The 25,558-nt window shown below is 40.3% G+C and overlaps 1 protein-coding gene across 1 annotated transcript in view; it reads left to right on the top strand.

Annotated features, from left to right (window-relative positions):
- The first annotated feature begins 6,290 nt into the window (after positions 1-6,290).
- The window catches only part of ATF3 (activating transcription factor 3), a 54,022-nt gene continuing 34,754 nt past the window's right edge, over positions 6,291-25,558 (top strand). Inside the window, exon 1 of the mRNA XM_011938568.1 lies at positions 6,291-6,442. The gene's annotated coding sequence lies outside the window, so the exon portion shown is untranslated. The remainder of the gene's footprint in view (positions 6,443-25,558) is intronic.

Genomic DNA, 25,558 nt, shown 5'->3' on the forward strand with positions numbered 1-25,558 from the left:
AGGGGCGCGGTCCGGCTGAGTCACCGGCCCCGCCCCACTCGCCAAGAACGCGCTGACGTCAGCCGCTTCCCCGAAGGGTGACGTAAGCGCGCCACGGGGAGGCCGAGGCAGCTGATAGAATATTCTGAGTTTCGATGCCTTAAAGGGACCAGGCTTGCTATCGTGAAAGTTCTGGGGAGATGACTCCACTCACACACCTGCAGGCTCAGAACCCATCTTGTGCCCTTTTATACTTAAAGAGAGTTGACTGTTGAGATGATGATGAACACGGGAGAACAACTGAGCCTAGTTGGAGGCTCTTTGAAGTCCCAGAACCTCTTCCTGGAAGCCCTCCTTGGTTAACCAGATGGACTCTGAGTTGCCCTCTGAGCCTGAAGCAAGTGTCAGGAAGAGTTTTCTATGGCCCTTGACTCTCTAACCCTTCCCTTATGGCATCTCTGCTGTCTGATGCCTCTGCTGTCAGAGAAAAGCTGTAGTTTAAATATTTATTTATAAATCCATTAACTTGGGCCAACTAGGCCCATTTATCACTGTTTCAACTGTGTCTAAACTGTCATTAGTGGTGTGACCAGAAACCAGTTAATATCTCTGGGTGGTAAATTCGTGGACTGATCTCCAAACCCTCCTACTGTGCTAATGTTGCCAATGAAGGTTTCCAGAGGCCAGGATCCTTGGCCAACACATCGTCGTAAACAATATGACAGCCTTACAGGGAACTCACAGTTTACTGAGGTTTGCTCTGTGCCAGGTGTTTTCATGAGCCTCCGTCCTCCTGTCCTTTAATCCTCTTCTCTGAGGTAGGTACTGTCCTCCCCATTTTACTGATGAGGACAGAAATCGAGGCACGTGATTAAGCGTCTTTCGCTGGGTCACACAGCTAATGAATGGCAAGCTGGAAGTCAGTCCCAGGTCATCAGGCTCCAAAGTTCTTGGTTTTGGTGATGAAGGTGGGCTGTGAAATGTGTGTCTTATTTTGTGCATGTGAGTCCCCTAAACCCAGTTTTTCCACTTGGAACACAATCTCAGTGCCTTTCAGCGGGTAACCCGCGCCAGACCAGATCTCCAGAGATGGAGGTGGCGGACCTCAGAGCCCAGACACGGGAAGGTGTATGAGGAGGCATCGCATCAAGCGCCCACCCTTTGCTTGCAGAGCCTGACCACGAGCACCACCTTCAGTTTTGCATCTTAGGCACCCCACATGGCTCTCCGTCCCAGCCCTGCCAGGCCCACCCTTGACTCTGTGTTTCCTTTCTGGAAACTCGAGAGGCCATTTTACTTAAAGAGTCCTCACCTGGCCTACCAGCGACCAGATGTGCCCAAGTGCAGAAGAAACACTTTGTTATCTCCTCTATCATCGTCCCCTCTCAAACATAAAACAACATAAAGTTTCCCATTGGAACAGCATGATTGTGCCAAAACCAAATTAGAAACAACAACTTCGCAAAATTTTGAGCAAAATGATGGTGACTGTGTCCTGGAAATGAAGCAAAGTGAGTGAGCCACTGTCACTGTTACTGTCTGACAATCACTACTGGTCCTTGGCTCACTATTACAACCCCTTCCTCAGGCTACACATGCCAGGTATACCAGAAGCACCTTCCGCCTCCAGCTGACTCCTGGGAGATGTTTAGAGCTGACTCCTCTCCCCGCCCGCCCCTAGTCTCCAACCACCAGCAAGCTCTCTCCTTGGTGTCCCCAGCTCCTGCCCCTCATACTGATAGAAGCATTGCCCACTGCTCTTCCAGTTCTTACAGGTTTCCTAGTGCCTGTGACCAAACACCTTGTGTGTGCTCCTCAGGAGAGAAAAACTGCTGGCAGCCTCAGGTATTGTTGGGGTTGGGGGAGTGGGGGTTCTGTGGGGACAGGAACTTCTTCCTCTGTATTCGGGGTGGACACACACACATGGAAGCTTAGAGTGGTATGCTACCTCCAGGCCAACCAGGCAAGCTCCTGTTTTATAACTAAGGTCTAAGTGAGGTGGCCTCCCCGGGTCCCACGGCCTGTTAGGGGTAGAGATTTCTAGTTACTTGACTTCCAGCCTGCTTCTTTTCCATGGATCACATACACACCACTGTTATAAGACGCAGGTAGGACAAAGGGCATGAATGTGCATGGCAAATGGGAACATGTCATATATACGATGAAAGGGAAGACAAATGACATGAAGTAAATATAGACATGAAATCATAGGGAAGAATTGGAGAACACGATTTCTGATGACCACCGGCTATTCCCACTTCCTCTTTCCTTCTGCCTCCCACCTTGTTTGAAGACAGGTGAGTTGTTCCTCCTCAGACCCAGGAATCATTTCCCAGTGGAATGACACAGTGAAGTGGATTGCCATTTTTAAACCTTCAGTAATAAAGATCTTGTTTGTCATTTCAATTTTAATTTTTTATCTTCCAGTCTTTACTCTCCATCATTTCTTTATCCCAGAAGCTCCATTAAATGTCATTAAGAACCATAAATGTAACTGGCCACTAATGTGGAAGGATTGTGATCTCCGGCAAACAGCCCTGGCAAGCAAAAGAACAGGAATCCTGGGTCAGTGTCCAACTGTGCCTGTGACTCATTGTGTGACACAAAGCAAAGCTCCACTTTTGAGGAGGGAGAGCCGTGGGGCAGCGAGACACACATGGTCTGCACCCTGACAGAGGTGGAAGGGTTTCCCTGCAAGCTGGAAGCTCGGGGGTCCCTGGTGGAATCCAGTTCCATAGTAACTCCTTAGCAATGGCCATAAGCTCTGCCTCCAGTGGAGACACTACCATGGGTTGGGCTGGATTATGGCACTTGCCCTTCATGACATCATTCTCATAGGTTAGGAATGCACCCTGATTATTTCTAACTCCACTTTAATAACTTGTTCTGGATCTGCCCTCCAGGAATTTATTTGAAACTTTCTTTATTCTATTTATATTTCAGCCTGTACAGCCTTTTCAGGCAACAAGTAGATTTACCATTTATGTAAAAACTCTTAAATTCTAAAACACAGGAAGTGCTGCATAATGGTTTATTATAATAATAATCACATAATTTGATATCTGTATTGTTATACATAACAAATATTATATTACAGTTTGATGATAATTATTCATGCAGATGGCCTCACAGGCTTCATATTTTCAGCCACTCACTAGCTTTCTGTTTATCCCCCCACCCATCTCTCCCCAATCCCAATCAAAAAGAATCTCTTGGCTGGGTGCAGTGGCTCATGCCTTTAATCCCAGCACTTTGGGAGGCTGAGGCAGGAGGACTGCTTGAGCTCAGGAGTGTGAGACCAGCTTGGGCAACATAGTGAGACTTCATCTCAATTTTTAACTTTTTTTTATTTTTGATAAGGAGTTTCACTCTTATTGCCCAGGCTGGAGTGCAATGGCACTATCTCGACTCACCACAGCCTCTGCCTCCCGGGTTCAAGCTATTCTCATGCCTCAGCCTCCCGCGTAACTGGGATTACAGGCATGTGCCACCATGCCTGGCTAATGTTGTATTTTTAGTGGAGATGGGATTTCTCCATGTTGGTTAGGCTGGTCTTGAACTCCAAACCTCAGGTGATCCACCCGCCTTGGCCTCCCAAAGTGCTGGAATTTCAGGTGTGAGCCACCGCGCCCAGCCAGAAATTTTTTTTAAGTGTCATAGTGAAGATAAGGGGCGGGGGAAGCATTTATTAATGGAATGAGGTGCTGTAATGGGTGCAACTCTGCACAGAGACTTACCTAAACAGATTCAATATCCTCTAAGGACTTGTTATCTAAGATCAATATTTGGTAGGTGCTTGTCTTAGTCAATTTGGGCTGCTATAACAAAATACCAAAGACTGGGTGGTGTAAACAACAGATATTTATTTCTTACAGTTCTGGAGCCTGGGGAATTCAAAATCAAGGTGCTAACAGATTAGTGTCTGGTGAGCACTGGCTCCCTGGGTTGCAGACAGCTGCCTTCTTGCTGTGTCCTCGTGTGGCCTTTCCTTGGTGTTGTGCCTGTGAAGAGAGAGAGTTCTCCTATCTTTTCCTCTTCTTCTAAGGGCACTAATTCCATCATGAGGGCACCATCGTCATGACCTAATGTAAACCTAATGATCTCTCAAAGGCTGCACCTCCAAATACCATTACACTTCAGGTTAGGGCTTCAACATAGGATTTTGGAGGAGACACAAACATTCATCCCATTTATTCAGTGCTCAATAAATATTGGATGTATGAATGGATGGAATAAAAAAAGGTAAACCTGCGTGATAATTGGATAGAAAACACATGGACATACAGTCATGTGCCACATGACGTTTCAGTCAATAATGAACCGCAGCTATAACAGTGGTCCCAAAAGATATAATGGGCCAGGAGTGGTGGCTCACACCTGTGATCCCAGCACCTTGGGAGGCCAAAGCAGGCAGCTCACTTGAGGTCAGGAGTTCAAGACCAGCCTGGCCAACATGGTGAAACCCTGTCTCTACTAAAAATACAAATATTAGCTGGTCACAGTGGCACATGCCTGTAATCTCTGCTACTTTGGAGTCTGCGGCAGGAGAATAGCTTGAACCTGGGAGGTGGAGGTTGCAGTGAGCTGAGATCGCACCATTGCCCTCCAGCCTAGGCGACAGAGCGAGACTCTGTATCAAAACAACAACAATAAAAATTAAAAAAGAGAAAAAAGCAAAAAGATATAATGGAGCTCAAATAATCCTGTCATCTAGTGATACAGTTGTCATAACATAGTAGTGAAACATACTAATATTATTTTTTTTTTGACACAGGGTCTCGCCCTGTCGCCCAGGCTGGAGTGCAATGGCACAATCTCAGCTCACTGTAAACTCCACCTCCTGGATTCAAATGATTCTCCTGTCTCAGTCTCCCAAGTAGCTGGGATTACAGACGCCTGCCAACATGCGAAGCTATTTTATGTATTTTTAGGAGAGATGGGATTTCATGTTGGCCAGGCCAGTCTCGAATTCCTTACCTTGTGATCCGCCCACCTCAGCCTCCCAAAGTGCTGGGATTATAGGCGTGAGCCACTGCACCCAGCCAACCTATTAACTTTTTTATGTTTAGATATGTCTACCATTGTGTTATAGTTGCCTACAGTATTCAAAACAGTAACATGCCATACAGGTTTGTAGCCTGGAGCAATAGGTTATACCATATAGCCTAGGTGTGTGGTAGGCTACACTACCTAGGTTTGTGTAAGTACACTCTATGATGTTGGCACAGCAATGAAATCACCTAACGATACATTTCTGAGAACATATTCTTGTTGTTAAGTGAGGAATGACTGTATATGACGTTCTGGAAAAGGCAAAACTATGCAGACTAAAAAGATCAGTGGTTGCCAGGGGTTGAGGAGTGGGGGTGATGAACAGATGGAGCACAGAGGGTTTTTGGGGCAGTGAAACTATTCTGTAGGATACAATAATGGTAGATACTTGTATTTAAAAATCTGCCGAACCCATAGAATGTACAACACCAAGAGTGAACCCCAGTGTAAACTGTGGATTTCATGTATTAATAATTTGTTAATTAGGTTAATTGATTGTGACAAACATACCAGCCTGGTGGGGGATATTGATAAAGGAAGTGGCTATACAAGTGTGGGAAGAGGAAGTCTATGGGAAATTGAGTACTTTCCACTCAATTTTGCTGTCAATCTAAGACTGTTCTACACAATAAAGTTGATGTTTGAAAAAGCCAAGTGAGGTGCTAACACCTTTCTGTAGAGTTCATTCCACTGTAGCATCACACAGATTTGGGCTGGATTCTGAGCCAAGCCCTGTAACCTGGAGAAAGTTACTTACCCCTCTAATCTTAGTTTCTCTAACTTTACAGAGATTGTAATGCCTTCCTCAGAGTGTTTTGAGAGCTAAATGCAAAACTGTATGTAAAGAATCTAATCCAGCACCTGGATATATAGAATGGTAAATATATACAGGCCTCCTCATTCCTCCCTATGACTGTGATTCTTACCTATTCTGATGGCTACTATTTTCAAAGTCAGGGGAAGAAAGCTGTCTTGGGTGAAAGTATCTTCTACTAGAAAAGAATCTGTGCATGGGGGACCTGTGTGTCCTCATTTGCTCATGTGTGTCCCTAGAGGTGCTGGCTACAGAAGGGCAGACATGCACTAGAGCCCCGGATCAGTGTCAAGCCCCTCACTCAGCTTTCTCCCGTGAAAAGGTCAGGATGATGGAAGGCTGTCATATTTAGATGATGGCTCGCAGGGAAGCCTTGGTGGGTTAGTCACCTATGATATGACATCATATTGCCACTCAATATAGTAACAGCTGTTGGTTGCTTTAGGGGGCAGAGGTGGGGTTAGCTTTAGTTAACCAACCATGCCTTGAGGATAAATTGGATGGGATCAGATGGGAAGATGTGACAAGAAGAGAAATCCTCCTCTATATAGGATGCTTTGCCATTTCCTAAGGATTTTCAGCAACTCGCCCCAAAATGTGAGTCTTGACTTTTTCTCTGGCTTTGGGGCTAAGTGGGAAAAATGTTACAGGAGAAAGGTGTTTGGTCGGGAAGCCTCCAGCTGGGGGAGTACCCATTGTGGCCCTGCTGGGTGGGTGACACCCGGAAGAGGGGTGGGAAAGTGAGCAGTTCGGTGCATATGGCACCCAGTGAAGTGATCTGAGGGATAGGGATCGAAAAGTCCAGGAGTTAGAGTGCTGCAGAATCTCTAGGTTGGATTAAGGTTTTTACTGACCCCTCTTCAGGTTACATAACACCTGTGGGATGACCTGTGGCATCCCCAGTGAGGCAGTGATGTGGTCTCAGTCTCATCCTGGATGAAACCGTGATTTGGGGATACCATTAGTCAGTGCTGTAGTCAATGTAGGGCATTGATTATTCATAATAGGAAGCCATTGGAGTTGGTTAACACCTTCCTTCTAGTGTGTTCTCCTTCTTGACATTCCTACTCTTCTGGGGCCCTTGTGTTTTGGGTATAGAATGCTTTGTATCAGCAGTGTAACATGGATAGGTTAACTGGATATAGGCTGGATATGGGGAGAGCTGGTTCTTCCTGTGCTTAAACTGGAATAAGTCCAGAGTGAGGGAGTAAAGATGTTAGAGAGGAAAAGCCCTGGAATGAGGGTCAAGAGATCTTGTTTGGCAGCTAGTTCTGCCAAGTAAAAGCTGTGTGACCTTGGGCAAGTCACTGTTTCTCTTTAGATTTTGGTTATTCCTCTCATCTGTAAAAACGTGTGCACTTGGGGTTCTTCCCGCCCCACTGGTCCTCCTCCATCCTTTAAGTGTGGATCTGTGGTTCTGTTGTTGGCAGACCAGAAAGGGCACAAGTTTGAGTGTCTGACTCTGCCATTTGTTGTGTGACCTTAGACAAAGACACCCCTTCTCTGAAATTCAATTTTCCCATTTATAAAATATGGATTATTGTGAGACATCAGTGAGGTAAGGAAGCTGAGAGCCTTTTTGGAGGCACGATGTGGTTGTAAAGCAACACCCTGAGTTTGGACAGGGCAGGTGGAGTAAGGCAGGCTGAAGGGTGATGTTTGGGGTTACTGGCAAGTTGAACTGTGACCAGGGGCATAGATGGGGTGGAGGTCATGGTCAGCCAGGCCATAGAAACCTCTGACCCTGTCCTACTCAGTTCTTGTTCCTTTCCCAGCAGCTGAGGGAGGGGAAATAGTTGAGAGGTTATAAATGACGCTGAAAACACCTCACAAAAGTGGCTGCAAACTGTCTGAGGGGGTCATGCCGCTGGAGCAAAGCATGCGCTGGGAAGCCATCCAGGGTTTGGGGACCCCTGAAAATTGAGCAACCTCCTGGTTCCTATTGGTGCCCAAGAGGATGCACCTTCTGCACTGCATGGCATCACTTCCTGGGAAAGTGAAAACTCCTCGTATGGCGACTAATGGATCACGACTGAACAGTGACCAGAGTGACTTGTCTTGAACCGTCTCTGAGGGAAAGTCACAGATTCCCTAGAGAAAGTTTCCAAATTTCTGTTTATTCTTCACATAAACAGATTAACCTAGTGGTAGCGATTTTACTTAACTCTTCTTTTCATGTTGCAGCGAAAGTGAAATTGGCCACTTCTTTGAAGCTATTCTTTGAGCCATAAATATAATTTCTCTTCCCACCCACAAAAAGGGGTTTTCTTTTTCTTTCTTTCCTTCTTTTTTCTTTCTTTCTTTTTTTTTTTTTTTTTGAAGCCCCAGGCTCTGATACATTCGGAGGTTGGCAGGAGGTGCAGCTGCCGTAGGAGCAGCATGCTGTCCCCCCTGCTGACTCATCTGACATTAACATAATTATGTTTCAGAAGTCAAAGTGATTTTCAAACTATGAGTAATGCAGGGTGTTAGAGAGAGTGTTTACATGGCAGTGGGCATTTCAGCACACTCAAGTAACCAGCTGCTGCTAACAGCTGCAATGAGTGAAGGAATAAGAAAATGCTCTCAGGAAGAACAGCCCTTCTGTCTCGTCTCTGTTTCTGTGCAAAGGATTCAGATGTCATGAAAGGCAGGTGAACTTAGATTTCTCCAAGGACCAATTCAGATCTACCATTGTTATCTGAATGCCTTGATGTCTGATCTTTTTATGGGGAAAAAAATGTGTTTATAGCTTATTTTCCGTTTACCCAACTCTAGGGAAAGGTGGATTTAAAGACTTTAGCAAATTATTTATTTTTATGATGTTACCAGTATTAATAATTATAATAATATTCTAAGGTTGTGCTGCTGCTTCTAAAACAGGAACAAGGACAAAAATCATTTCCCCCAGTTTTAAAGACAGGGGCAGAAGCCCATGGGGAGGGGGACGGGGGAATGTCTTCTTAAAGCTCCTTTGTCTCATTATTATGGAAAAAGTTCTGAGAGACATGGAGTGCAGTGTGCCAAGTATTTAGACTCAGGAGAGAAAAGCTGGGCTCCAGTCCTGTTCCAGAACTGAATATTGGAATGGGAATGCCTCAATTTCCTCATCTCATAATGAGAATATTAATAACACTTTCTCTGCCTACATCAGAAGAGCCTTGAACTTTTGTAGGGTAGGGACAGGGTCTGCCCACTACTGTAGCCCCAGTGTCTAACTTAGAGCTGGCACATAGAAGGTGCTCAGTAAGTATTTGCAGAATTAACGAATGAGATAAAAGCTATAAACGCCAGAGCTCTGCTCTTGTGGTTTGTTATTGCATCTAGCAAGGTGTCATTCTCATGGAGAGTGGTCAATAATTTTTTTAATGTGTTAAGAAAAAAATCGTGAACTAATTACACATTCACTTATACATAAGTTATTCATAAACAAATTGATTATTATTTTGGGGCTACCAAGCTGAATTACACACAAAAGTATTTCTGTTTACTTAAGAATGTCTTTGATGACCAACACAATTTTATTAAGCCTTGTCCCTTGAGTATACATCCTTTGCATGCTCCACATTTGCTCCCTCATGGAAAAAGAAGGAGCCCCGGAGAAAGAGCACATCAAAAACATCGACCTACCCTGAACTAAGAGGCTCAGGTGTGCTTTTGTGGACTACTTGTATTGAGTGATCCCTTCCTCCTGGACCCGTTAATAATTATTGTTAGGCTTACTTCAAGCAGTAAATCTAAGCCAGTCCATTCACGGCAAATCAATCCAAAATGGCCGTTAAGGAGAGTCAGGATCTGTGGTCCCATCCCAAATATTTGAAGATGATGCCAGAAAGCAAATTTAGTGTGTCCTCCTGGTGACTGTCATTTGGTATTTCTGTCCAAGGCCGATTCTCCAATGGGGTAAATGCAGGATCGGGCATTTCTAATGTCTAAACCTCTACTGTTCTCTTTCTCTCAAAATTGCATGTCCAATACAGTCGTAATTTCACCTCCCCAACTCCATCATTACTGTAGTTCATTAATGTTTGTTGGACCGGCATCTTAATTTGGGTGTGGACGACTACTCCTTAAGGCATCTCAAGTAAAAAGGCTCCTTACTTCTGAACCTGGTTTATTTATTTTAAAAATACTTGTAAACAATTTAATATTAATTTAATAGTGTTTTTAAGTTAGTAGCAGGTTGCTGAAGGATCCAAATGTTTAGCATATATTCTAAAATAAACATTGGCTGTTTAGAGCCCTTACAGAATAAAGTTATTTGAATTTTTCCCCTGGTACCCTTTTCTTTATTTCTTCTACTCTTTCTTCCTTCCCTCTTTTCCCATCTCTCCCTCCATCTTTTTCTTCCCTGCCTTCTTTTCTTTTTATTATCTTGTGTTTCATTTGTTTGTTTGTTGCTTTTGCTAAACGTCTTTCTAAAAAGTATGTCTGGAAGGAGATAAGAGAAACTAATTATAGAGCCTCGGACGAGGTAGAGAGACTTTTCATCATACACACTTTCTGACTTTGAATTTTTAATCATGGCAATACTCTTTCCCCAATAAAAAAGTTAACCAGAACAGAGTTATATATCCTTCTTGTTTTCATTTTGCCACTTTTCTAATGCGAGCCTATTTCCTTCTTACTGGGATAAAAGACAGGAATGGCTTCCAAAGGGAAATGGAGAAAAGAGAAGGGAGACAGTAGACAGGAGCTCAATGTGTGTCCACAGTGGAGACGCAGGGGAAAGAGCTAGCGTAACAGAACCAATACATTTTTTTTGGCTTTTTTTTTTTCATTTGAAATGTAAACATCTTCCCACTTCATTCTTTCCACCTCATAAGATTCTTCTTCTTCTACAACATAATTTTTAATGATTGTACAAGAGTCCCAAGTCAATGTAATATTTTTGTACTGTAGTTTACCTTACTAATACTCTATGTTAAATATTTGGGTAATATCTGATTCATCAATATTGTAAATAGTACTGTAATAAACATTATTGTAGCTAAATCTGTGTTCATGGCAATTCTTATTTACTTTAAATATATTTCCTCAAAAAGAATCAACATATTTCTCAAAAATAAATAAACCAAATAATATATGAATCATACAGTCTTTGATATATGTAGCTCTTGGTGTAATTTTAATTTCTATAAACACAAAGAAATTTTCTCCATGTTTGGTAACTAGTTTATTTTCTGTTTATGAATCTTCTGTTCAGAGCCTTTGCCTGTACATCTGTTGGAATCTTAATATCTACAGTGATTTAAAATGTTTTATACATATATAAGATATATCAACAAAGACCTCCCTATCTATTATTTTTTTCAAATAATAATAATTCCCTGGCTTGACATTTACATTTGAATGGAAGTTATATATTTTTGGCACAGAGAGATTTTAAGATTTAAAGTAATCGAATCTGTCCATTTTTTTTTCTGGAGAATGACTTTTTCTCATATAGAACTTTAAAAACTATTTCATATTTTCTTCTAATAGAAAACAGCCTTTTAAAGGTAAAATTTCCATATTTTATGTAATTACAGGGAAATGCGCAAATCTTAAATGGATCATTCAGTGAGTTTTGACAAATGACAGATACATATGCTTTTCAAGATATAGAACTCAATGGGTATGACTTTTTCAGGTGATGGTTGCACATATCTATGAGGATACCAAAAAACAATGAATTGTACCCTTTAAATAAGTGTGCTACATAAATCATATCTATAGACCTTTTTAAAAAATAAAAATTACCATCATCCTGGAAAGCTTCCTTGTGTTCTCTCCCAGCTGGTCCTCACTCCCATACTACCCATATAGGCAACCACAGATTTTAGTTTTTTCATCATTAGTTTGGTCTGTTTTTGACCTTTATATGGAATGGAGTCACACAGCATGAACTCTTTTGCATAAGGTTTCTTTGACAGTGTAATGTTTTTGAAATTCATCTGTGTTGGTAAGCTTCAGAAATTTGTGTCTTTTTGTTACTAAAAGTAAGCTTTCATTATAGTATGTCTATATGACAGTTTGTTTATTCATTCCTCTATTGATAGACACCAGGCTGTCTCCAGTTTAGTCCCATTATGAATAATGAAACTGTGAACATTCTTGTAAAAGTCCTTTTATAGACATATGCTTTCATTTTTCTTAAATACCTATGGATGGAATTTCTGGGCATAGGATAGATGTATATTTTATTTTATAAGAAACTACCAGCCTTTTCTCCAAAGGAGTTATACCATTTTACACTCCCACCAACAATGCACGAGAATTCAGTTGCTCCAAAGTTTTGTCAACATTTGGTGTTGTCAGACATTTTTATTTTAGTCATTCTGTTAGGTGTGCAGTAGTAACTTATTGTAATTTAAATTTGCATTCCCTTGATAAAGTTATTGAACATTTTTGCATGTGCTTCTGATTTTTCTTTATTTTATTTTAATGTGTATGTATTTTACATCTAACTATATCTCTTTATCCATCAAAAGTTATTTTGATTATGATTTGAGGTAAATCTCTAGATTAATTTTTTTCTAAATAATCACTTAACCCAGAACAATGCATTGAATAATACTTTTATTATTATATATATATATCTATTTGGAGATGGGAATCTCACTCTGTTGCCCAGGTTGGAGTGCAGTGGTGCGATCTCGACTTACTGCAACCTCTGCCTCCTAGGTTCAAGCAATTCTCCTGCTTCAGCCTCCTGAGTAGCTGGGATTACAGGCTCCCACCACCATGCCTGGCTAGTTTTTGTATTTTTTAGTAGAGATGAGGTTTCACCATTTTGGCCATTTTCATCTGGTCTTGAACTCCTGACCTCAGTTGATTCCCCCGCCTTGACCTCCCAAAGAGCTGGGATTACAGGTGTGAGCCACCGTGCCTGGCCAATACTTTTATTCTCTGCTAATTTGTGATGCTTTATTTACCATAGAGTTCTCATATGTACTGTGGTCTCAGAATAGCTATTCTATGTCTTGATATGTACATTTTTACACTTGTTCTTTTGTCAGTTCCATACTTTTATTGATACTTGCTTTTAAAAATGATTTAAGAGCTGGCAAGGCCCCTGTCTCATCATTCCTTTTCATGTTCAACATTTTCTCTGCTGCTGGGCGTGGTGGTTCATGTCTGTAATCCCAGCACTTTGGGAGGCTGAGGCGGGCCAATCACCTGAGGTTGGGAGTTGGAGACCAGCCTGACCAAGATGGAGAAACCCCCATCTCTACTAAAAATATAAAATTAGCTGGGCGTAGTTGTGCATGCCTGTAATCCCAGCTACTCGGGAGGCTGAGGCAGAAGAATGGCTTGAACCCGGGAGGCGGAGGTTGCAGTGAGCCAAGATTGCACCATTGCACTACAGCCTGGGCAACAAGAGTGAAATTCAGTCTCAAAAAACAAACAAACAAAAAAACCCCACATTTTATTTGCTGTTTATGCTTAATTATTTTTTGGTTGACTGTTAGAATGATTTTGTGAAATTCTGAAAAGAACACTATTGAGATTTTTATTGAAATTATATTGACCATTCAAATTAATTTGCAAAGCACTGATGTCGTTGCCATAAAGCTTAGTATTCAAATCTTCTACATTTTCCAACAGCATTGTATAATTTTTTTATATGGGTCCTTCACATTCTCATTATAGCTTTTCCAAGGCATTCCATAGAAGTTTCCAATGTTATCATTGTTGATTTTTGCTATTTTCTAAAAGTTGTATTTTCTAATTGGGTAGTAGTTCTATATAGAAAAGCAATGTAGCAAATTTCTATATACAAATTTTTATACAGAAAATTTGTGTATACAAAAGGTACTGGCTTTTGTGTCTTTTTTATATTTAGCAGTTTTCTTGGGCTCTCATATTGGTTCTAATAATTCTTAGTTGAATTGTTCTTTTGAATTTCTGGGAATGTAATTATATCATATACAAGTAATTACAAATCTATTTTCTCCCTTCCAGTGTTTGTGCATCTTATTTTTATAAGTGCCCTATTTAATTGGTTAGAACTTTCAGGTCAAAATTTAGTAAAAATGGCAACAAACTATATCTTTGTTTTGATCCTGATTTTAATAATATTGCATTAGTATTTCATCCTTAAAGATGACTTTGTTTGAAATAAACACTTTTTGTTATGTTAATAAAAGTTCTTAAAGTTGTAATTATTTTTTAATAGGGACCAGCTATTGAATTCTAATGTATTTCCTGCATTAATTGAGAATCTTATTTGGATTTTCTTTTTTAGCCTGTGGATGTCATATATTACACTGTTGGATTTTAAAGATATCAAAACATAAAATCTTTTTATTTTAGATTAAACCCTCCTTGGGTTATTTTGATACTGTTACCTGAATTTGGATTTTCTTTTCTATGTTCACAATTTAGATAGGTTTATTATCTTCTTTTTTTGAGCTGTCTTTTTCAGGGTTTTACATCAGGGTTATCTCTGTTAAGTAAATTAGATAAATTTTCCATATTTGTCAATGTTTGAAATTACTGAAACATAGTGATTATGTATTCCTTAAGAATTGAAAAAGTTTTTTTTCCTATAGAGTTTTCTTTTTTTTTTTTTTTCCTATAAAGTTTTCTAGGCCTAGACACATTTTTTTCCTGGAGGGAAATCTTTCCTTTTTTTCTTTTTTAAGTTCTTCAGCCATGATTGGCATATGTAGGTTTTATACTTCTAATTTTGATAATGTATATATTTTCAGACTATTCATTTCATCTAGGTTTTCAGATTTATAATTTATAATTTTGCAAAGTATTGTCTTGTATTTAAAATATCTCCTTATCTGGTGCTGAACCTCCCCTTTTTATTTTCTAATTTTATTATCCGTAGGGTTTTTTTTCTTCTTTAGTTTCTCTAGTATTTGTCTACTTTATTACTTTTTTAAAAAAGTGCTCTCGAATTAATTCTGTAAGTTTTCCTGTGTCCTGATTCAGGTAGTTTTGGTTTTGCCTTTAGTCTTTTCTTTCTACTGATTTCTTAGGGATTTTGTTGTCACTGCTGTTTTTATAAATTCTTGGGTTGAAAGCTTTTATTTTTCCTTTCCTTGAAAATAAAAACAAATAAGATTGTAACTTTAACTTTTAGTACAACTTTGACAATATTTCACACCTTTTGATATATTGTGCTCTTATTTTAATTATCTTCTAACTGCTATGTTCTTATACTTTAATTTTTGTTTTGTTTAATTTTTGTTCTGTCCTTATGCTTTAATTATTTTTTGTTTTAATTTCTATTATTAATAGCTAGTTATACTGCACTGTGATCAAATAATCAAGATTATATAATTTTTGTTTCTTGAAATACTTCCCATTTTGGTAAATTCATCGCAAATACTTTCTCCTGTTCTATAATATCTTTTCATTTTGTTTATATTGTCTTTTTTAACACATAGTTTTTTGTCTTAATGTGATCCAATATATCCCTCTTATTTTATTGTTTGTATGTTTGCATCTTATATAAAAAATTTCTGTACTTGATGATAAAGAGTGTATCTTCCTATATGTTGCTCTTTCTCGAGGTTGCAAAGTTTTGCTTTTCACATCTGTGTCTTTAATCTTTATGGCTGATGTGAGTGAGAATCTAATTTCACTTACTCCCATATGGATAACCAGTTATCCCAGTTCCACAGTTTCCTCCCATTGCTTTGTGAGGCTATTTCAGTCATGTACAGAGCTTCCTCGTGTACGTAGGATATTTATGGGCTTTTGTTCGGTTCCATTAATCTATTTCTCTTCCCTATGCCAATACTACCACAATCTTTTCAGTAAGTCTAAATATCTAACAAGACAAGTCCTGCTACCCTCTCTTCTTTTTCTTCCAAATTTTCTTGGCTTTTCCTGGCCCATTCACATGAAATTTAGAATTAGCTTCTTAAGAATCGTCCACATTTTGAGGATTTTTAATATGAAAATTTCATCAAATCTATAAATAAATATGGAGGTGGCTAGCATTTTTATGGGAATCTTGCATGATACCACTACACCAGAGGTCCCACCAAGATGGCTAACATTTTTATATTACTGAGTACTCTAATCAATAAACAATAATTTTCTCCATTTATTTAGATCTTCTTGTATTTTATTTAATAATACTATCATAGTTTTCTTCTTAGAGGTCTTTCATACCTTTTAACAAATTTATCTCTAGGTGCCATATAATTTCTGTTACTATTATAAATGGGATTTTTCAAATATATTTTCTAATCAGTTATTACTATTAAGAATGCTATTGATTTCTGCATGTTTTTTTGTATCTAGCAACCTTTGCTGGATAGTTTTTAGTTCTAAGAGTACGTAAATGTTCTTGAGTTCTTTATGTAGACAATCACATTTTCAGCAAACAAGAACAGTTTCTAATCTTTCTCTTTTTCCATTCTTTTATATTACATCAGTTAAGAACTTCAGTATAATGTTGAATAGAGGCTTAGAACTTACATCCTTCTGTAATTTCTGACTTTAATGAAAATGTCTCTAAAATAGTGCCAGTTAATATGATATTTGCTTGTAGAGTTTTGATGTATAGCCTTTGTCAGGTAAGGAAAGTTGCCTTCTATACCTAGTTTGCTAAGATTTTTAAAACCGTGAATGAATGCTATATTCTGTCCATACCTTTTCTGCATTTATTGAGACACTAAAAAGATAAAAAATAAAGGAAAAAGGCCTTCCTTTTTAATTTAATAGGTTTTTGAATCTTGAATTATTCTTTCATTCTTGAGATGAAATTCCACTTGGTCATGATATTTTCTTTAAGGTTTTGTATCTACATGAAAAATGAGATTAAGTTATAATTTTCCTTATTTGGATTGTCCCTGTCTGGCTTTAATATCTCAAAAAATAAGTTAGGAAATTCTCTTCCTTTTTCCTCCCATCCTCTGAAAGAATTTTTGTCTTTTAAAGCAGGGCTTATCTATTTCTTAAAAATCTGGTTAATATTTGGGCCTGGTGTCTTCAGAGATGGAAGAACTTTTGATTAATAATTTAATGTCTTCAGTAGCTAAGGCTTTGTTCTGGTTTTATCTGAATAAATTACCAAATTTTAATTTTTTTCTTGAAAATTATTTATTTCTTCCAAGTTTCCATATTTATTCAGATGGAGTTAATAGTATTCTTTTATGTATTTTAAAATCTCCACTGTATCTATTTCTATCCCTTTTTATTCCCACTTTCTGTTTGTGTTTTTCTCTTTTTTATTGATTGGTTGTGCTCAGGGTTTATGTTTTTCTGTAAGCTGTTTTAAAAAACTAACTTTATGTTTTATTCATCTTCCCTAAATATAATTTCTTTCATTCTTCTCTTATATTATTTTCCTATTTCTAGTTTGGATTTCTCTATTGTTCTTGCCTAGTTTCTTAAGTTGAACAGTTACTTATTGTGCTGTTTTAATTTGTTTTTTCATTTTGCTTTCATTAATTTTTTTCTTAAGTAGAACTTTACTTATCCTTTTGACCACAGCAAGGACCTCAGCACTTTTTAATTACACGTGGACCCTGTTCGCCATCTTATTTTTATTCTGGAGTTAAAGTTTTTAAGATAAAAAAGTTATTTTAAAAAAATATTGTTTTTTGTTTTTTGTTTTTGAGATGAAGTCTCGCTCTGTCACCCAGGCTGGAGTGCAGTGGCGTGATCTCGGCTCACTGCAACCTCTGCCTCCTGGATTCAAGCAATTCTCCTGCTTCAGCCTCCCGAGTAGATGGGACTACAGGCGCCCACCACCATGCCTGGCTAATTTTTGTATTTTTATTAAAGGTGGGGTTTCACCATATTGGCCAGGCTGGTCTCGAACTCCTGACCTCGTGATCTACCACCTCAGCCTCCCAAAGTACTGGGATTACAGGCATGAGCCACCGAGCCCGGCCCAAAATAAAATATTCTTTAGTAGTTCTTCAAGTGACAGTCTGTGGTTGGTAAACTGTCTTCATCTTTGGATGCCTGAAATTCTTTATTTTTCAGGGTATAGAATTCTAGACTGATATTTGTTTTCCCTCTGCACTTTCAACTTATTACCCTTATTATCTTCTAGAATGTATTGATGTCTATGAGAAGGCTGCTATCACACTAATTTTTATTCCTTTGTCGATAAAATCATTTATCTCTTTAACCTTTTTTTAACTGACAGATAAAATGATATGTATTTATAGTGTACAATGTGATGTTTTAAAGCAAAATTATAACATGCAACGACTAAATCTACCTAATTAACATGTACATTACCTCACATTGTTATCATTTTTGTGCTGGCAACACTTAGCATTCACTCTGTTAAGCATTTTTCAAGAATGCAATATATTCTTATTAACAATAGTCACTATGTGGTACAGTAGATCTCAAACTTATTTCTTCTAACTGAAACTTTATATCCTTTGACCAACATCTCTTCAACTCACCAGCCCCACCCTCATCCTACCCCGACCACGGCCCCAGCTCTCGGTAACCACCATTCTGCTCTCTGCTTCTGTAAGATCAACTTTTTTCAGTTCCCACATATGAGTGAGATCACATGGTATTTGTTTTTCTGTGCCTGGCATATGTCACGTAACATAATGTCCTCCAGATTCATCCATGTTGTGGCAAATTACAGGTTTTGTTTCTTTTTTCATAGCTGAATAGTATTTCATTGTGTACATATACTCCATTTTCTCTATTCATTCATCTGTTAATGGCCACTTAGGTTGATACCGTATCTTGACTATTCTGAATAATGCTGCAATGAACATGAAGTGCAGATATCTCTTTAACATACTGTTTTCATTTCCTTTGAACCTATTACTCAGTAGTTGGATTGCTGGATCATATTGTAATTCTATTTTTAATTTTTTGAGGAACCTCCATACTGTTTTTCACAATAGCTGTTCCAATTTACCTTCCCACAGATGGTGTGAAAGGGTTTCCTTTTCTCCACATCCTCACCAACATTTGTTATCTTTTGTAGATAATGGTCATTCTGATGTGTGAGGTGATACCTGTTAATTTACGATTATCTCTTTATCCACGGTGTTCTGCAATTCAACTGCAATGTATCTTCACTTCTAGAAAATTCTAAGCCATTATCTCTTTAAATATTGCATCACTGTCATTTCCTCTTTTCTCTTCTTTCAGAATTTTTATTACATGAGGGTTGGTATCTATGAGAAGGCTGCTTGCTGTCAGAATAATTTTTATTCCTTTGTAGATAAATTCATTTAACTCTTTAATCTTTTTTAACTCACAGATGAAATGATATGTATTTATAGTGTACAGTGTGATCAGTCAATCTTCCATGTCTCTTAGTACTTTCTCATCTTTGCCTGCATTCTGGGTGTGTTCCTCCGCACACTTTTCCACTTCACTAATGCCTTCTTCAACTTTATCCAGGCCAGAAATGTTCTATCTGGTGCATTTTAAATTCCAATGTTTATACTAATCATTTCTGAGGGTTTTTTTTCAGTTAGCTCTTTTTTCTACTTTTAACCGGGAGTAGAATCCTGTCCTGACTATTCACTTTGTTGGCTGTCTTCCTTAACATTAGATTTCTTCATGTATTTTGAAAGCTGAGTTTGCCGGCTCATTTCAGGGGAAAGTGATGTTTGTTTGGTTTGGTTTTCTGTCTTTTTCTTCCTCACTGGGTGCTCATCCCTCCCTCTTCTCCACTATTGCAGTGGTCCACTCAGCCCTCCAGCTCCCCAACCGAGAACCAGAGTCTCTGGGAGCATTTCAGGGTTACTGCTGCTCAGTGATGATAGGGACAGAGCAGACCCAGTCATGGACTCATTCCCAACCACCAGGCTGTGTCTGTGTCCTCCCACCCCCTAGGCAAGAAACTTCTAGGAGATAGAGCCCCAGGCAACTCTCTGGAGCCTTTTTTTTTTCTTGAGATGGAGTCTCGCTGTGTCACCCAGGCTGGAGTGCAGCGGCACAATCTTGGCTCACTGCAACCTTTGCCTCCCAGATTCAAGCGATTCTCCTGCCTCAGCCTCCCAAGTAGCTGGGATTACAGGCGTGCACCACCACGCCTGGTAAATTTTTGTATTTTTAGTAGAGACAGGGTTTCACCATGTTGGCCAGACTGGTCTTGAACTCCTAACCTCAGGCAATCCACCTGCCTCAGTCTCCCAAAGTGCTGGGATTACAGGCATGAGCCACTGCTCCCGGCCTTCTGGAGCCATTTTATTTAGCCTTCCTTTCCAAGCTTGGGAAGCTCAGTTCCATGTACCTTCCCCATCATAAAACTCTAAGCACCACAAGGACCAGGGCAGTATATCTTTTTTTATCACCATCGTATCCCCAGTGCATAAAATAGTGCCAACACATGGTAAACTGAGTCAATGAATGATGGCTAACATATCAAAAACTGAAGGACTGAACCTTTGGAGTTTAACCTGGAGCTTTGTTTACTCCCAGTCCCTCTGGGAAACAGTCAGCCTAGTACACAGCACAACTTATCTGTAGAAAAGAAGAAGCATTGGTGTAGGGATTAAAAGACCTTGGTTTCAGGGCTGGTTCTGCCCTTGCCTAGTTAAGCCACCTAATCATCCTAAATCCAGGATTCCTCTTCTATAAAATGAGCATCTCATGGAAGAATGACAATGCTGTATCCAGATGTGATAGCTGCTTCATTAGCCTGGACTCTGAGAAAAGCAGAGCAGATCCCAGCCGATGTGGAGTAGGGTGAATGAGAAATAAACTACCTTGGTTAAGAAACAGATTTGTAGGCCAGGCTCACACCTATAATCCCAGCACTTTGGGATGCCGAGGCAGGTGGATCACAAGGTCAGGAGATGGAGACCATCCTGGCTAACATGATGAAACCCCATCTTTACTAAAAAAAAAAAAAAAAAAAAAATTAGCTGGGTGTGGTGGTGTGTGCCTGTAATCCCAGCTATTTGGGAGGCTGAGGCAGGAAGCCATAGCACTCTAGCCTGGCGACAAAGCTAGACTCCCTCTCAGAAAAAAAAGAAAGAAACAATTGTAGAGTTCTTTGTTAATAAAAAATAATTTAAGCTATCCTGATGGATACAATTACTTACTTGTATCCTTCCTCTCAATAGAGTGTGAACTCTATTGGGAGGAGAATGCTTTCATTTGCACTACTGTTTTCTTTCAAATTTCCATTTTTTTTTTTTTTTGAGATGGGGTCTTGCTCTGTTGCCCATGCAGTGGCACGATCTCCACTCACCGCAACCTCCGCCTCCCAGGCTCAAGTGACCCTCCCACCTCAGCCTCCCGAGTAGCTGGCACTGCAGGTGCATACCACCACACCAGGCTAATTTTTGTATTTTTAGTAGAGACTGTTGGCCAGGCTGGTCTCAAACTCCTGAGTTCAAGTGATCCACCTGCTTTCACCACCCAAAGCACTGGGATTACAGGCGTGAGCCACCATACCCAGCCTTTACTTGCTTATGTAATATGCGATAGTCATTCTTCACTCTATGTTCACTACTAAGGACAAGCATATTAAAATCCAATTTTAATTACCCCCCATTTGCAGCACTCTAATTTTCTGAGAAAATTGTGACATTGTCTAGGATTCCCAAAACTATAGTAATACATTGTGTTTGTTTATTTATTTATTTTGAGACAGGGTCTCGCTCTGTCACCCAGGCTGGAGTGCAGTGGCACAATCTCAGCTCACTGCAACCTCCACCTCCCGGGTTCAAGTGATTCTGTCACCCCAGTCTCCCGAATAGCTGGGATTACAGGTGCCCCCCAGCATGCCCGGCTAATTTTTGTATTTTTAGTAGAGACAGGGTTTCACCATGTTGGACAGGCTGGTCTTGGACTCCTGGCCTCAAGTGACCTACCCAACTTGGCCTACCAAAGTGCTGGGATGACAGGCGTGAACCACTGCATCTGGCCATAGAATAGTATATTTTAAAGTGCTATGGTACCTTTTCCACAGAGGGATGGGAAGACAAAACTATTGACTTGGATGTAATTTAAAGTTTTCATGAGGACATGCAACATGATTATGTGTCTCAGTAACACAGTGCTGCCTAAGGGCTGGCGGGTGCGCAGATCTGCCGGCCCCTGCAGGACTCTTGGAGTTCCTGGTCCTGTGTCTCAGTGGGGTTCTGCTCTTATGCTCTCGGTGTACCTCACTTTAGTGGAAGTCCTAGCCACATTCCTAGTTTGCTCCCCTCTACCTGCTGGAGATGGAAAGTAAAAACCAAGAACTTTTGAGTAGATATGTAAGAAAAGCTCAGCAGTGCCCTGAGTGAACTGCATGAACCCCTTGGCCTTTCTTATGGGTGTCGTAGGAGTTTTATTTTTTTGTTGTTGACGTTGTTTTTGTCAATGGAAGAATGTTTTATGGAATTTAAAATACAAAAACTGTCTGTGGTTCCTTAGACACTTGCACTGCAATAAAAAATTATACTTTATCATATAATTATTAATGGTTTGAAGAGAAATAAACAGCATAAACAAAATATGGTCCATACTATGAAAATGCAAGCCACACAACAGTGACTTTGATTTTCATAAAATGAAAATCATAAAATAATTACTTAGTACTCAAAGACATACTTAATATATACATGTGAAATATCTTACACATAAATATAATAAAAGTTTGTCAGCATTTTGATATTTGAAGTTTTCAGATACATGGCTTCTAGATAAAGGATATAATTGCATATTCTTAAGGAAATACAGTTTTATTATTTCAAGGAATAGACATCAGAACTCAGTTGATAGGATGCTATTTAGAGTCCTCTTTTAATGAGTATAAAAAAGCAATTCATAACAAGCACATTGGTTTCTGAGTAAAATGAAGCTTCTGAAATGTTTGAAGAATGCTTGAAAACAATGTTTTGTAAGCCAGTGAAACATCTCCCTTCCCCTCACTTACAGGATTGCAAAATTTAGCAAATGAAAATATACCAGGCCCAGGTAAGCATGAATTTCAAATAGAAACAAAGAATTTTTAGTGTACTATATCCCAAACACTGAGTGGGACAGACTTATATTTGCGGTTTATCTGGAATTCACACTTACCTGGGCACCCTATCCTTTATCTGGCAACCCTTCCCACCTCAGAAGTTAACCTTCATTGTGCACCACCTTTTGGAAAGGAACCAGGCCAGCCTCTGTAAATTCTGTATTGGTGAGCCTGTATTAACGCGTTTTCTTTTGCACATTTTGAGGCTTATAGAGAGACTGAAGTCGCCAACCAATGGCTCTCAAACCCAATGCACCCTGGCAAAGCAAAGCAGGGCAGCCTTCAGAACTTCTCCAAGGGGAGGACTGTGTGGGTTCTCCCCCACAAAGCTCTATTTTAGTCACAGTCATTAGTGCTGGAGAAAACACACACTGGTCATGAGATTCACCTTTTGCCATGTCGCAAGAAAGTCAGTAAAACAATGCCTGAAAGAAGGCTTGGGCTTCCGTCCCCTGCACTGAGCGCTCTGGAATCCACCTTCTGAAACATGCCTGTGCGTTTTTTTCAACAGTCAAAGCTCCTGACATCTCTCCCTGCAGAGGGATTGAGCAGCACTTTTAAACCAGAGACTGAGTGATTTCAGGCAAGTATTCCGGCCTTTCCATGAGACCTGTGCTTAGGAGAAAGGAGAAGAAAGGCCAACTTGACTGAGCTCTTGATAGAAATACATTTGCTTACTTTATCCTCATTAGCTCCCGCTGAAGTATGACTCTCAGTTTACACATCGAGAAACAGAGGCTCAGAGAAGTCAAGCCCTTGCCGAGTCACAAAATCAGTAGCAGAACTTAGATTCCAATCCAGGTTTCTTGGGTGGCAAAAGGCTGAGCCCTATTTCCACGCTGCCACCCTTCGTCTCTCCAGGGAAAGGGAGAGTGCTAAAGAATGCCAGGGTTATGGAATGGTCTAGAGGAAAACATAGACTGTCATGGGGCAGGCTCATTTCTTTTTTTCTTTTTCTTTTTTTTTTTTTGAGACGGAGTCTCGCTCTGTCGCCCGGGCTGGAGTGCAGTGGCCAGATCTCAGCTCACTGCAAGCTCCGCCTCCCGGGTTCACGCCATTCTCCTGCCTCAGCCTCCCAAGTGGCTGGGATTACAGGCGCCCGCCACCTCGCCCGGCTAGTTTTTTTGTATTTTTTCAGTAGAGACGGGGTTTCACCGTGTTCGCCAGGATGGTCTCGATCTCCTGACCTCGTGATCCGCCCGTCTCGGCCTCCCAAAGTGCTGGGATTACAGGCTTGAGCCACCGCGCCCGGCCGGGGCAGGCTCATTTCTAACCAGTTTCTGAGAGAAGAATATGAGGTATAACAAAATGAAAATGGGCTTCATAGCTAGACACTTCAGTGTCTGATGCCTGCCTCCACTGCTTTTTAGCTGTGTGACTTTGTTATCTAATTTCTCTCTCTGTTTTTTTTTTTTTTTTTAAGCAATGGCATCTCGCTATGTTGCCCAGACTGGTGCAGTGGCTGTTCACAGGCATGCTCATAGTGCACTACTCTCTGGAACCCCTGGGCTCAAGTGATCCTCCTGTTTCAGCCTCCCGGGTTTCATTTCTGTTTATCAGTCAGGATGCCAGCAGGAAATTGATGACACACACAGCAGGTTTAACTGAGGAGAGTTTAGCAAAGGGACTATTAACTGAGGCTTGGGCAGGATTACAGGAACCCACAGGGGATGGTGAAGCACTGAGGAACTAGTAATCGCAGAAAGCCATCACCACCCAGGCCTACAGGGCAAGAGGAGGGAATATTTTATTGGATCCTGTTGAAAGCTGGCATCATGGACAAGAACCACCTGACAGGGGCTGTGGCCCTGGAGAAACACAGCCACTGTCAGAACAATGCCCTGGAACAGAGGTCCTAACCTTGACCTCTCTCTTTCCCTAGCCAGGAGGACAGGTTATAAGTCTGTAGAGTTGAGCCCCTCAGGGCACAGAGGAGGGCAGGAAGTGGATAGAAGGGGTGGGGCATAGTAATTGGAGAATAACAACACTCCCACTGGGCATCAGTTTCCTTTTTTTAAAATGGGGATCATAGTATCTACCATGTGGCATCGTTGTAAAGATTAGAAATACAAGGACTGACACATTCAACAGGTATTTTCCAAGTACCTACCATATCCTGGGCTCTCTCCCACAGACACAGTGATGACCAAAACAGACCGTATCTCTGCCCTCATGGTAGGTGAAACGCAAGAAAGCCAGACGTTACATAAGTATTTACAAGGGGAGGAGATAAAATATCACCTCTCACACACAGGGTACTCATAGTACTTGTAAATAGCAGCTATAATTATTTCTTGAAGTCCCCCAAAGAGACCTATGCTGCATACCACTTCTTGATTTCTTATACCAGTATGTATTTATGAACAACTTTTACCATCCAGACAGATTTTCTCCCACTGGAATACAAAGTTCTGAGCGTCCTGAAAGCAGAAAACAGCTGTTACTCCCTGTGTTAGTCAGGGTTCTCCAGGGAAACAGAACCAATAAGATGCATGTGTATAAGATATTTATTGTAAGGGACTTGGCTCATGCAATTATGGAGATTGATGGGCCACTAGCTCTGTAGTCAGCAAGCTTGGGGAGAGCCAACGGTGCAGTTCCAGTCTGAGGCTGGGAGGCTCAAGACCCAGGAGGAGCTGATGTTTCAGTTCAAGTCCAAAGGCAGGAAAAAACTGATGTCCCAGCTCAAAGGCAGTCAGGCAGGAGGAATTATCTTCTACTCAGTCTTTTTGCTGTCTTCAGGACTTCAGATAACCGGATGAGGCCTACGTACATGGGGGAGGACAATCGGCTTCGCTTGGTTCATCAGTGTGAATGCTAAGGTC

This window comes from Colobus angolensis, unplaced genomic scaffold (genome assembly GCF_000951035.1).
Source record: "Colobus angolensis palliatus isolate OR3802 unplaced genomic scaffold, Cang.pa_1.0 Scaffold100, whole genome shotgun sequence".
Lineage (NCBI taxonomy): Eukaryota > Metazoa > Chordata > Mammalia > Primates > Cercopithecidae > Colobus > Colobus angolensis.